At 44.8% G+C, this 15,029-nt stretch overlaps 1 protein-coding gene and 1 pseudogene across 5 annotated transcripts in view; one reads left to right on the top strand and one right to left on the bottom strand.

Moving 5' to 3' along the window:
• LOC126272274 (protein madd-4-like) overlaps positions 1–15,029 on the top strand; it is a 2,033,115-nt gene that overhangs the window by 756,227 nt on the left and 1,261,859 nt on the right. The gene's annotated exons all lie outside the window — the stretch shown is intronic.
• LOC126273427 (protein singed-like) lies at positions 3,851–14,607 on the bottom strand (annotated as a pseudogene).

Raw genomic sequence — 15,029 nt, forward strand, 5'->3', positions numbered from 1 at the left:
GTTCCAATGGTGGAGACATAGTGCTCCCAACACTTGTGCTTCCGTCGTGTGACGAGTACGCAAACCTGGGCATGGAGCTGTTTGAAGGCAGTGAGGTTCTCGAGGGATGGATGGCAGTTATGGCGTTAAAGAGCCTGCCAACAGTCTTTAATGGCAACCACCAAGATACTGACTTCTGCTGGGTGCAACCTGAGGAACAAGCGATTCACTATTCACCTGCAGCAACAATGATAGTAGTGATGGTGTGGATCACCTCATCGATGATGGCATGCAACGTAGATTCAAAGGTGGTAGCGGAGATGAAAGTGTCCCATTCAGCCTTGGGAAGAGCCCATGTGGGTATCGTCCAGATGAGGGACGCTAGGTGGAAGTGATCACTACCATCCGTCATGAGCTCTTCATTGGATAGACAGGAGGAGGACAGGACTACAAACCAAGAGATCAGTGTCGATGTATGTGACCATGCGCCACACTGAAATGTGGGAGGCACCTGTATTTAGGAGGCAAAGGTCGAGTTGAGTTAGTAGGCCCTCTACATCTTTACAATGGCCAGTAACCTTGGTTTCACCCCACTAAGGGTTATGGGCATTAAAGTAACCCAAAGTTAGAAAAGGTGCGCGGAGTTGGGAAATTAGTGCAGCCAATACATGGGGCAATGCTTCATCAACTGGAGGGAAGAGGGGTAGATGTTACTGATGGTAATTTCCCCTGATAGCACAGGTTCACTACAGACAGAGATAAGAATATAGATACCAACGCCACCTGACGGTCTGTCACAGTTAGTACGGTTTTTGTAGTACCCCTGATAGCCATGGGGAGCGGGGGTCTGTACTGTGGGAAACCATGATTCCCAAAGAACAATCGAAATCACAGGTGTAACGCTTAAAAGCTGACGTAACTCAGCAAGGTGGGAGAAAAAACCGCTGCAGTTCGACTGCAGAGTGACGCTTCCCGTCGTCTCGGAAGACATGAAGTGACGAAGGAGTCAAGTTACGCCTCACCAGTTGTGTTCGCATCCTGTACCATGGCATCCAAGGCGTCAGCGAGATCATCAGGGGACGCCAGAATCTGCGCAACGTCCTCGGACACAGAGGCATGGGGCAGTGGTGGTTCAGGGGCCACTGGAGGCTCCCATTTCTTAGCAGATTTCTTCTTTGGTCGTTTGCCTTCTCGCTGTTCTTTAGGGGCTTGCTGGGAGGGCTTCTTGGAGTAGCTTCAGGGATAGGGCAAGACCGTGAAGCCCTTCGACCAGCAGTTACTGGCTGCTTCAGCGACTGGTTGCTGTCTGTTTGACCGCATGGGGGGGGGGGGAGGGGGGACCATGGAAGGTAGAGTCCAAAGTGACCCCTTCCACATCAGACCCGGAGGAGACTGTAGCTACTCTAGCTTGGGGGAGGTGACCAATGTCCACAGCACTTGGGAGGGCGATTGTCCTAACGTAGAAGCTTTGGGAGCCACAGAAGAAGACATACCCCCATCCAGATGGAGCGAGCAGAATATAGGCCGTCCTGAGGGCCCACTGGAGGAATGTTAGATGAGGGCCTTAATTTTGTCATGAATGGCGACGCCATCACAGTGGCATCGTAGGAAGATAACGTTCAGGCAGGGTTCAACCTGAAAGAGATTATCACTCTCCAGCGGAGTGTGCACTGATATGAAACTTCCTGACGGATTAAAACTGTGTGCCGGACCGGGACTTGAACTCAGGACCTTTGCCTTTCGCGGGCAACTGCTCTACCATCTGGTTTGTAAGAAATAACAGAAGACTAGGAAGGCAAATTAATGGTAAACTGATGACTACAGAAAGTTAACAAGAGCAAGAGCGATTCGCATCGCTCAAGATCTCAATACAATATGTACAGGTGGTTTTGATCCAATAGTGGATATCAAATTACTGATGGTGATCATGATACATTACATATTAGAGTCTATCGTAATAGCGATAATTATGATTACTTTCCAAAAACAGCGGGAGTGATGACTGATGAGTTCTCATACTCGGAGGAGCGTAAGGGGACGATACTGGAGACCCGCACCGCCGTACTAGGCAAGGTCCTAGTAGAGGTGATTTGCCGATGACCTCCTCCGACCGTAATGACGATGAATAATGATGATGAAGACGACACACAAACACCCAGTCATCTCGAGGCAGGAAAAATTCCTCATCTCACCGGGAATCGAACCCCGTGCGCGAGAAGCGGTAACGCTACTGCAAGACCACGAGTTCGGACTGAGTGATGGCTAACAGATCATGGAATCCTTTTTGGTTTTATCCCTCATAATGTTTCATTTTATCCCCTTAGAGGGCAATTAACTACCTGTTTGCGAACCGCTGGTCTGTAGAAAGTGGTTGAAGTACGGAGAATCCACGAGAAGGCAGCAGGGCGAGTGATGGCTAACAGATCTTTGAATCCTTTTTGGTTTTACCCCTCATAATGTTTCATTTTATCCCCTTAGAGGGCAATTAACTACCTGTTTGCGAACCGCTGGTCTATATAAAGTGGTTGAAGTACGGAGAATCCACGAGAAGGCAACAGGGCGATGGACGTCAACGCTCCCTCACAGTCCGCGCAGTTTGAATGCACGCCCTTTCCGCAGAGCAGGATAGACAAACACCTGTGGCAGGTCTGATGACAAAATACGGTCCTGTTGCGGGTACAAGTTTTTCGGAACACATCGTTCATCGCTTATTGTTGAACATGGGACCCCGTACTCGACGAACACCACGTGTTCCCATCCTGACTTAACGACATCATCAGTTATGATTTCTGTGGTTCCGGGATCATCGAGAAAGCATTGCGCGCATGTGGAAACGTGTCATCTGGTTTAGTAAGCCACGTTTCCTGTTGCGCCAGACACGTGGACGTGTCCGGATGCCCCATTATTCACACGAACTGCTGTTCGATACATGCACCGAGACACGTACGCAGGCAGTATTATGTTATCTGACACATTAACATGGGCATCCACGGGACCTGCAATTGTAATCTAAAGCGCCACGACAGCTGCGCGCTATGTGACCATTTTTGCAGAGTATCTACATCTTTTCATGAACTCCCTTTCGTTGATGGTAGTTTACGTCTATCAGCCTGAAACTGCCGGTAGAGGTATGCCACCATTATTATTAATACATTTTTGAATGAGAGGTCCGCCGGTTATGCAAAACACCGTTTTTATCAGTACCCAAACATGTTTCGGCACCACTGTGCCTTCATCAGTGGGTTTTCGTTTTTATTTATTCTGCAATGTGAACATTTTTGTTAAATGATTATAAAATTATGTGTATTTTTAGTTAAAAATTGTTCACATTACAAAATAAGTAAAATCGAAAACCCACTGATGATGGCACAGTGGTGGCGAAACATATTTGGGTACTGAGAAAGACGGTGTTTTGCATAAATGGTGGACCACACATCCAAAAATTTTAACTGCAAACACAGCCAATACAAGGAGCTGCAAATCAAAAAGATGGATTATTTATATAGTTGACTGGATTTTGGTCTGCCAATAACAGTAGTATTTGTTGAGCTAACCACCCTGAAGTTTTATCCACGATAGTCACGTGCATCCCTCAGATCATTGTAACAGATACAGTTTATCTTTTTATCATGTTCTTACATTTGATGTTTTCTGCACAAAACAAATAATTTGAATATGCTAGTCAGCCAAGTAGAAATATTGCAAAAACACACACACATACGTTTGCTTAAGAATCACTAAGATAGTGTTAAGGCAAATTTAAATCCCCAGTACACCAGTTTAAAATAGTTGGTCACTAGTATTTCCATTTGGTTGCATTCTCTCAGTCTGATACCCCCGGACGAAATGCTCCATTTTTTCCGGCAACTAGCTATTCACCACTAGTGCTTTTTGTACATTCAAGTATTGGATCACGAAGTTCAATGTAGAAACCTTCCCGTGTATCTGAATCAGCACTTATGCATTCACCATCAACATCTACATCTACATCATACCCAGCAAGCCACCTAATGGCGTGTGACGGAGGGTACCTTCGGTACCAATGATCCCTCCAACACTGTAGATTAAAAATGGTTCAAATGGCTCTAAGCACTATGGGACTTAACATCTGAGGTCATCAGTCCCCTAGACTTAGAACTACTTAAACCTAACTAACTCAAGGACATGACACACAACCATGCCCGAGGCAGGATTCGGACTTGCGACCGTAGCAGCAGCACGGTTCCGGACTGAAGCGCCTAGAACCGCTCAGCCACACCGGCCGGCATTGTAGATTAGAGATTAGATTAGATTAGTACTTGTTCCACACTTCGTAATGATGTGGAACGTGTCAGGTTAATAAAAGGTGTCTATGCAAGGTATTACATTAAACAAAATATTACATGACACTTAAATATACTATATCCAAAAATTCATCTAATGAGTAGAAGCAGTTGCCATTCAGAAATTCTTTTGATTTCTTTTAAATGCTATACGGCTATCTGTCAGACTTCTGATGCTATTAAGTAAGTAACAAAAGTCTTTTGTGAAAGCATAATTTACCCCCTTCCGAGCCAAAGTTAGATTTAATATTGAGTAGAGAAGATCATCCGTTCTCCCTTTGTTGTAGCCATGTACACTGCTATTACTTTTGAATTCGTTCGGATTGTTAATAACAAATTTCATGAGTGAATATATATATATATATATATATATATATATATATATATATATATATATATATATATTGTGAGGCTAGCTCTGCAGGATGATCTTGAATTAGCTCCAGCAATTATTCTGATTACACGCTTTTGTGCAATGAACACTCTTTTACTCAATGATGAATTACCCCAGAATATGATGCCATACGAAAGCAAAGAATACAAATAGGCGTGGTAAGCTAATTTACTGAGATGTATATCGCGAAAATTTGCAATAACACTAATAGCACTGTTCCACTCGCGAATATTGCGTGGGAAGAATGATTGTCGGTAAGCCTCTGTATTGGCTCCAATTTCTCGAATTTTCTCCTCGTGGACAATACGCGAGATTTATGTGCGGGTATTTAATTGAGCCGTGCTCCGGCACGCGGTTGTGCCTAGACAGGTTGGCTTCGTGTATTCGGTTTGTGACCTCTCGTTTTCTTAGCGCTTTCACTGGCGCCACTACGCTTGCTCGCTTTGTCTGTCCGTGAGTGGCAGCAGCGGCGTTTATCGATAGCGAGTACTGTGATACTATCTTTGGAGCGACTCCTAATACTTCCAACGTCGTCGTGTGTCGGAGTCCAGTGGGGACGTAGCAGCAGTGAGGTCGGACAGCGCCTGTACTCTCCGAGGGAGCTGGCGATATACGCACTGCCCGATGGAAGCATATGGTCGCGAGAGTGCACGACCACTTCGAGGTCCGGATTCAGCGAGTTTAAGTTGAATGGATCGTTACATTTGAGTAGTGCAGCTTTCACTTGTGTGTGTGTCCGTCCGTCGACGTGACCTCACGCCATCAAATTGTCAGTTGGCGGTTTTATATTCCGACGTTTCTCTTGCCTGACTTGATTGCAACGACCGATGGTTTGTCGTTCGGTCGGTCGTCTCAGTGGACGACGTGTATCTGGTCTTTAGACCGTTTCTGTGTTCTTGGCATTCATGTCCAAGGGCACTTCGTCTTGTTGTTGTATATTGACTGTTTTACCATTGTTTGAGTTTTATGTCGAATTGTCTTTCTTTGTTCCATGTGCATCTAGTCAGATTTTGAATAGACAGTTCGGTCTTAACCCTGTCTGCGTACTAGGATGTGGTGGAGCCAACTTGTGTAATTAAATGCTTGTCACTTGATGATGTTAACTGTTATTCTATCATGGTATTTGTTATCGCATCTTAGATGGATTTTGCGAGTGTGCAGGTCGGCGTTTTAGCTGTCCCTAGCTTGAGTTGCCATCCTTATAAGTGATCATAAATCTTGGCTGCCTGTCTCACCGTTTACGCAGCTGTAGGGACTTTTCTCAAGTCGATCCTTGGAGCACTGTCTGTAGACCACCCCCTTCTTTATTTCGTCTGATTGTGTCAATTGTTTAAAAATAATATTTTGTTTAAATTATTCCTATAGATTGTGGCCTTCAGCCGACAAATAATTTGAATTCTTTCTTAATAAGGCCTGCAGCCGCCATTGTAGCTTGTGCTACAGTCGTTAAATGATTGTGCCGCGTGCGATTAGCCGAGCGGTCTAAGGCGCTGCAGTCATGGACTGTGTGGCTGGTCCCGGCGGAGGTTCGAGTCCTCCCCTCGGACATGGGTGTGTGTGTGTTTGTCCTTAGAATAGTTTAGGTTAAGTAGTGTGTAAGCTTAGGGAGTGACCCTTAGCAGGTAAGTCCCATAAGATTTCACACACATTTTTTTAAATGATTGTTTTAAAAATTATTTAGGTACTTTCAACTTGGAGTTGTCTTCCTCACTTGTAATTCTGGCCTTCAGCCGCTGATTGTTCTGAAGTACTGCTTGTGACATTCAGCCGACAAATAATTTCGAATTCTTTCGTAATAAGGCCTTCAGCCGTCAGTTTAACATGTGTTACAGTCGATTTTTTAAAATGATTGTTTTAAAAAAATTATTTCCTTAAATAAAGTGTACGTGTTTACTGCGCAACCAACGGTAACTGATTAGGCCCTGCCCACACCTTTTCCTGCCTTCCCTAAGTCCCACGTCTCAGTAATATGTTGTCTGACTCCTCCTGGAAAGTGCTGTCCCGAAATTTTAATAGTAAATCTCTCCGTGACGCACAATGTCTCTCTTGTAACGTCTGCCAGTGGAGTTTGCTTAGCATTTCCGTAACACTCTCTCGCCAGCCAAGCGATACCATGACGAAACGCGCCACTGTTCGTTGGATCTTCTCTATATCCTCTATTAGTCCTACCTGATAGGGATCCCTGGTAGATGAACAGTACTCAATAATCGGGCGAACAAGCGCCATAGGACCCACTTCTTTCGTAGATGAGCTACATTTCCTGAAGATTCTTCAATGAATCTGAGTCTGGTATCTGCTTTTTCCGCTATCTGTTTTATGGGGTCATTCCAGTTAAGGTCGCTCTGGATAGTTACCCATAGATATATTACGGCAGAAGTTGTCAGTAATGTAGCCGTACAGTAGTGGATTTCCTTTCCTATGTATGCGCAATGTGTTGCGTTTATTTACGTTCAGGGTCAACTGCCAGAGCCTACACCATTCATCAATTCTGCGCAGGTCGTTCCGCAAATTCTGTCTTGTAGGGTTACTAATTTGGTATAGACAACTTCATCATCTGCGAATAGCCTCAAAGAGCATCCGAAGCTTTGTACTAGATCATTTCTATACATTTTAAACAGCAAAGCTTTCCTGTGGTACTCTGGATATTACCTTTACATCTGTCGATTTTGTTCCGTTAAGAGCGACGTGTGGAGTTGTATCTGCAAGAAAGTCTTGAAACCAATCGTAAGTCTGCCCAGATACTCCGTAAGCCGTCAGTGTTTGACGGTGTCAAATGCCTTACTGAAATCAAGGAACCCGGCATCAATATGAGCGCCGTTGTCCACTGCTCTGTGTATTTCATCGAGGAACAGAGCCAGCTGAGTTTCGCAAAATCTCTGTTTGTGAGATCCATGTTGATTTTCATAAAGGAGCTGTTCATTTTCAGAAAATGTTATAATTATTGAGCATAAAACATGTCCCATAATTCTACAAGAGATTCAAGTCAACGATATACACTCCTGGAAATGGAAAAAAGAACACATTGACACCGGTGTGTCACACCCACCATACTTGCTCCGGACACTGCGAGAGGGCTGTACAAGCAATGATCACACGCACGGCACAGCGGACACACCAGGAACCGCGGTGTAGGCTGTCAAATGGCGCTAGCTGCGCAGCATTTGTGCACCGCCGCCGTCAGTGTCAGCCAGTTTGCCGTGACATACGGAGCTCCATCGCAGTCTTTAACACTGGTAGCATGCCGCGACAGCGTGGACGTGAACCGTATGTGCAGTTGACGGATTTTGAGCGAGGGCGTATAGTGGGCATGCGGGAGGCCGGGTGGACGTACCGCCGAATTGCTCAACACGTGGGGCGTGAGGTCTCCACAGTACATCGATGTTGTCGCCAGTGGTCGGCGGAAGGTACACGTGCCCGTCGACCTGGGACCGGACCGCAGCGATGCATGGATGCACGCCAAGACCGTAGGATCCTACTCAGTGCCGTAGGGGACCGCGCCGCCATATCCAGGCAAATTAGGGACACTGTTGCTCCTGGGGTATCGGCGAGGACCATTCGCAACCGTCTCCATGAAGCTGCGCTACGGTCCCGCACACCGTTAGGCCGTCTTCCGCTCACGCCCCAACATCGTGCAGCCCGCCTCCAGTAGTGTCGCGACAGGCGTGAATGGAGGGACGAATGGAGACGTGTCGTCTTCAGCGATGAGAGTCGCTTCTGCCTTGGTGCCAATGATGGTCGTATGCATGTTAAGCGCCGTGCAGGTGAGCGCCACAATCAGGACTGCATACGACCGAGGCACACAGGGCCAACACCCGGCATCATGGTGTGGGGAGCGATCTCCTACACTGGCCGTACACCTCTGGTGTCGAGGGGACACTGAATAGTGCAGGGTACATCCAAACCGTCATCGAACCCATCGTTCTACCATTCCTAGACCGGCAAGGGAACTTGCTGTTCCAACAGGACAATGCACGTCCGCATGTATCCCGTGCCACCCAACGTGCTCCAGAAGGTGTAAGTCAACTACCCTGGGGAGCAAGATCTCCGGATCTGTCCCCCATTGATCATGTTTGGGACTGGATGAAGCGTCGTCTCACGCGGTCTGCACGTCCAGCACGAACGCTGGTCCAACTGAGGCGCCAGGTGGAAATGGCATGGCAAGCCGTTCCACAGGACTACATCCAGCATCTCTACGATCGTCTCCATGGGAGAATAGCAGCCTGAATTGCTACGAAAGGAGGATATACACTGTACTTGTGCCGACATTGTGCATGCTCTGTTGCCTGTGTCTATGTGCCTGTGGTTCTGTCAGTGTGACGCCAGGAATGTGTCAATAAAGTTTCCCCTTCCTGGGACAATGAATTCACGGTGTTCTTATTTCAATTTCCAGGAGTGTATGTCTATAATTGTGTGGATCTGTCTTACGGCCTTTCTTAGAAAAGGTAATTACCTGCGCATTTTTCCAGTCGTTGGATACCTTTCGTTACTCAAGCGTTCTACGATGCTAGAAGGGGAGCAAGTTCTTTCGCATAATCTTTATAGAATCGTATAGGTATCTTGTCTGTCCTGACGCCATTCCACTACTAAGCGATTGTAGCTGCTTTTCCATTCCGCGATGAGCTATCTCAATATCTGCCATTTCGACGTTCGTACAACGATTGAAAGGAGGTACAGTGTTACGATCTTACGCTGTGAAACAACTTCGGAAGACCGAATTCAGTTTTTGGGCCTTCTCTCTGTTATCTTCCGTTTCGGTGCCGGTGTGGTAGCTGAGAGAATGCGTAGGTGATTGTGACCCACTCACTGATTTTAAGTACTATCAAAATCTCTTAGTGATTCTACTCAGGTTGTTTTACAACGTCTTATTTTCACTCTCATTGAACACTCATTGTTATCCTTACGCTCTTTTTCGCCTAGTTCAGCTTTTGTCAGTTAGGATTTTACTTCTCTTGAATCTGAGATAAAGTGATCTTTGTTTACGTAGCGCTTTTCTAACACGGCTATTAAACCATGTTGGATCTTTCCCATCCCTTAAAACCTTACTCGAAACATACTTGCTAGGGCATATTGAACGATGCCTTCGAATTTTTTCCATATGTTCTCCACATCGTAGTCCTCATCACCGAATATTTGATGCTAACTGCTGAGTTATCTGGAATTTGTATCCTGTCACCCTTCCTACCTTTCTTAACGTTCCTTGTGTGACCTGTTGTCATAGGCGCTATCACAACCTTACGATCACTGATACCTCCCTCTACGTTAAGTGATTCGGTATTTCACGTTTGTTTGTTTCCAGGAGTTCTAAGACGTTACCCTCACGAATTGGTTCTCTAACTAGGTACTCAAGATAATTTTCGGACAAGCCATCCAGAACAATGCCACACGAATCCCTGTGTCTGGCCAGTTTTGATGGCATAACACTTCCAATCTATACCCGTCAAGTTGAAGTCACCCCCCTCCCCTCCCTATTACAACGGCATGATCAGGAAAATTACTAATGATGTTCTGCAAGTTCTGTCTGAAGTGCTCTACAACTACAGACCCTGACCCAGGTTGTCTATGCCAGTATTTTCCATTCTGGTCTTTAAAGAAAACAGCACCCTTTTCATTTCATTTAATCACTATAGTCTCACATGACGTTTTGTTACGTTACGGTTTTGGAGATGAATTGTTTTTGTAGCCAGGAAAACCTTGCTCACATTTCAAGACATGTATTAGCCTTTTCACAAGGTAAAATACATATTTGGGAGTGTCATCAACAGCATCACTGTTGGTATAGATCTGCCTGAACACTTCGTTGTAATGAATTTACGATTATTAGCTCTGAAGCCAACTGATCTGTCTCCTTGCCGTACTAAATCAAAAAGAGCCTTAGAAGCCTTTTTGTCACTGTTTGCCTGAATATTATCACCAAAGTCCAGTAACGATCTCGAATGGTGCGAATGTACCAGCGTTTGGTGGCAGCATCATAATCCATCTGGAAGGTCTCGTGGTCTGAGATTCCACCTTGGTTGGCTGTTACATCTACACGTTGCTCGACGGATGCGTATCTGGCACTGAGACCGTCGACGGAAGAGTACTGCGGAAGCGAACCCTCGAGCTAGAATTGCTCGGTGTTGGAGCGCAACTTGAGGACCACATTGCAGCCAATGGGTGCCATGTAGGCGCCAGTGCAGTGGTACTCGGCCGAAAATAGGTAGTTGGGGTTGAGCGTCTTGAGCAGGTTTCCCTGGTAGGACAGGTAGCAATCGGTGCACGTGTGCAGCGTGTTGCGGCCGCCTTCGTAGGCGAAAAACTCAGATTTTCTAAAATCTAGTCAATTATATTGATGGCAATTTCCAGAAAGATATCTGTCCGTATCATAGGGCCGGAATCACACTAGGATAGTTTTAGGAGCGCGGTCTTGTCAACGAAATTCGCCTTATTTGAACCCTATTGAATGCACCTTGGACGCTGTCGGGCGCCACCTCCGAGCCCACAGATCACGGGTAGTTCGCAGGTGCAGGATGACGTGTGCCACACACATCCGGAAAACTGCCGAGGACTTTTAAACTCCGTGCCACGCAGAACCTCTGCTGTACAGCGTCACAAAAGTGAATCGATAAGCTGTTAAGCGGGTAGTCGTAATGTTTTGGATAAATAAAACTTCACGTGCCCAAAAGCCTGTTAACAAAAAAGGAAAGAGAGTGAGAAAAAGATTCATATGTGTCTCCTTCTGTTGGCGACCCTCATCGTGTACTACTCCCAAACGATTAACATTGTGCGGTGCTGGCCTCATTAGTTGTGTATTAACGTACGATTCAGAGGTATTTACTAATGTACTGTAACCCATCAGGTGAAGAAGAGCGAACTACAGTATTTTATATTGTGGTATCGTCCAGAGATCGTGGTACTACACCAAAGTCGCAACGCGAATCGATACCACAGACACTAGAGAGGGTTTTCTGCAATCCGCGACAACCAATGGGAGGCACACTAGAAGACCACGCCCCTGTCTCAGCACAGCAGCGCCCTCACGCTGAGGTCAATATAGTGTCGAGCATACCAGATTTCAGTCCTTTTCGAGACCTCAGCTACAGTAATCAACATCATCGTGTAAGACAGTGACAGTTAAAGTTTCTTATGAAATGTACCTTCGTAAATGTTTCAGTTTCTCCTGCAAGAGAGCAGTTAGTTAATCTGTGCATCAAGTGATGATTTCATAGTCAATGAGAGTAGTAAATTATCATGCAGTTCTGTGGCAAATAACTGTGACAAAGCATGTATTTTATTCGTTTATGTAATAATGTGAACTAATATTTCATGTGTTCTGATTTGGTGAGCCATTTCCCAGAAAAATCAAAGAGCCGGCCGGTGTGGCCGAGCGGTTCTATGCGCTTCAGTCTGGAACCGCGCTACCGCTACGGTCGTAGGTTCGAATCCTGACTCGGGCACGGATGTGTGTGATGTCCTTAGGTTAGGTTTAAGTAGTTCTAAGTTCTAGTCGACTGAACACCTCAAATGTTAATTCCAATAGTGCTCAGAGCTATTTGAACCAAAAATCAAAGAACCCGCAGTTATGGCTGGAAGAAAGTTGTTTTGGCTGGTCACAACCTAATGTTTTATCCTGTACCACACAGGTGGTACTGTCCCAGCAAAGTACTGATATTCGCATACAAGCATATTCCATTACAAGCTCTCTGTGGGTATAATGAGTATTCTGACATTCCACCTATAGGATTCTAAGGTTGTCGAGCCCAAGATATCTAAGTACACGCCATCGGGTGTGTGAAGCAGTTTCGCTATTATTACTTCTTCCATCATTGTTTCCCTATAGCACTCGCACTATTTAGGGCGTGTGTCTTCCTCTTTTCAATGGTGTTACGGAGAACAAATTCGACTGGAAGGGGATTACACACTTTTTCTGATACCACAGTTATGATGGTTAACCACTGATCATTCGACTTTATCTATGAGGTGATAACATTTTTCAGGAAGTTATGTGTCAGGATTTACATGTTGTATAAGAAACAGCTTGTCGTTCCTTACACACTCACATACGTGAATACCACAGATACGAAAGGCGCTTTCAAAATCTAATAAATTTTCTATACGAAATCTGTTTTCTTTCTTTGTGATTAACAACTGGTCTGTCCCGCTGGGAGTAAAAGAGCGTTACAGAAATATAATTTACCGATCACTTGCGGGATGTCCTTCTCTTCCATTTAACTACAGCCTTGTTTTTCAGTCGCAGTTTTACACGAATTCCTTACGACACGCCGAAAATTCTCAGTAATCGAAAGATAGAATATAAAACGAAAAATTAATCATTTGCGAAGACTTATTAGAATAGTGTTGTGATTGTCACGAGGAGTAACGAAACATAGTAGAATCATTTTAATAAGTTAAATGAATTTATTAGCAACATAGTCGTTTTTACCCGAACATTTGAGCCTATAGCTTGTGTAGTGTCGTGTCTAGTGAGCGCTTAGACTTCCACATCGTTAAAAAGTGCGCCTAGTGTGTCCGAAAGACGTTTATCACCCAGTCCACATTAGGCTCACTACTGATTTCTACCAGCCAAATACAGTGAGTGGGCGAAACGCATCGGAATGAGGACAGTCGTCATCTGATGAAGCCTAAGGCAATGCGTTTTTCTCTGCACTCTCCTGATAGACATAGGATCTTAACAATCCACACCTAGTTCGATGGCGCTATGTGGAGACAACGTGAGTTTCGTTCGTCAAACACTTTTTGCGATGCTGTGCGGTGGTTAAAGAATGCAGAAACATTGCCTCTGCCATACTATAGAATCACCCTGGACACTTCTGACTTCCGAAATCCTATTTGTTGTGCAATTTTTGATACTCTGTGTCCCCGTCTCTTGCAATGGTAATCATCCCAAGGGCAAAGTTGTCGTACTTGCTGCTTGCTTCTATGTCCTCTACGCACTTATCTCTGAAACAGACTGCCCAAATATCGTGTCAACAGTCGCGCCATATGTCGAATTTACTCGCAACATTTAGACCTCAGACATGACACATCTTCAGATGGGACCGACCTTCCCATGACTTTTGGCCACGATGTTTTTGTTTCAGTAAAACGGCGGTAGTTCTGGAACAGCTACAACTCTACCATCTCGCTGAAATATTTATTTATGGAGTAGTGAATGGAATGGTATAAAAAAATCGTATTTCTTTCTATTTCGGGAAATTTCATTGCGCTAACTGAAACATATTCAACATTTGAGACTTTTCTCTTTAACTGATATGCTGTAATCATTCGATGTGTAGTACGTAACATGCATAAACTAACGTACGGGATTACGTGATGTATCGCTACGAATGAAAGATGTTAAATGCATCTGTAGCTCTTCAAATTTCCATAAAACTTTGGAAATCATATATCGTCTTGTCTAGCATTAATATATAGCTATGTTCCTTTTCTTTAGTCAATTTGTTCAGAAGTTCATTTCTTGGCATCAAAATAGCGTCTACGACCGGGATTACGCATCCCGGACGAAAGAATAAATTTTAATTTCCACACTGGCGGAGTGATGGTTTTAACCCGTAACAAGTTCATAGCGGCTATGAAACGAAAAGTTAAAAAGTTGTTTCAAATTAACGTATTGGTGTTCGCCTCCTGACGGGCACCGGTACGCTTCGTTTACAGCAGTTCGTTGTAGCTTTGAAGTTGAAGAGGAACTGAAGTAAAAACGGAAATCAGCTTTCTTATGACCATTTCGTTTTAATAGCCGTTTACCTGCGAAGAATTGGATTTAGGATTTTTTTTACTGAATACAGATATAGTAGCAACTGTGCAAACATTACTGAAATAATTCTGTGCAAGATAAGACTTAGTATTCCTACATAATTCTTAGCTTTAGCACTCTTTTTTCTATAGTCCTTGTTCCTCACAAGGGAGGCTCCCCATTGCGCCCTCCTCAGATTTAGTGGTAGGAGGTTCCAGCGAACAGCCCTTCAAAAACTGAACTCAGATCAAGCATGAAAACAGGAAGAAGGTGTAATGAACTGTGGAAAAAAAAGCAAAATAGCAACAGTGAAGGAGCAGAAGTGTAATAAAGAGCAACGTGTTACACCAATGGCGTCATGGTTCAGTGGTTACGGTGTCGGCCTACCAAGCGGGCGAGCCGTATTCAAAGCTCTCTCGTGCCTTTTTTTTATTTTTTTCCTCCGCTGTTCGCTTTATTCAAATTTTTGTCTGTGCCATGGTGTAACGGCCGTTTGCAGGTGTAAGGTAGGGACCTATAATAATATATGATTCAGCGCATCTTCTCTATTAGTAGCGGAAAGGAAGTGGCTTTCGAATGCAAAACCCAGACATTTGACGACAAG

This window comes from Schistocerca gregaria, chromosome 5 (genome assembly GCF_023897955.1).
Source record: "Schistocerca gregaria isolate iqSchGreg1 chromosome 5, iqSchGreg1.2, whole genome shotgun sequence".
Classification (NCBI taxonomy): Eukaryota; Metazoa; Arthropoda; class Insecta; order Orthoptera; family Acrididae; genus Schistocerca; species Schistocerca gregaria.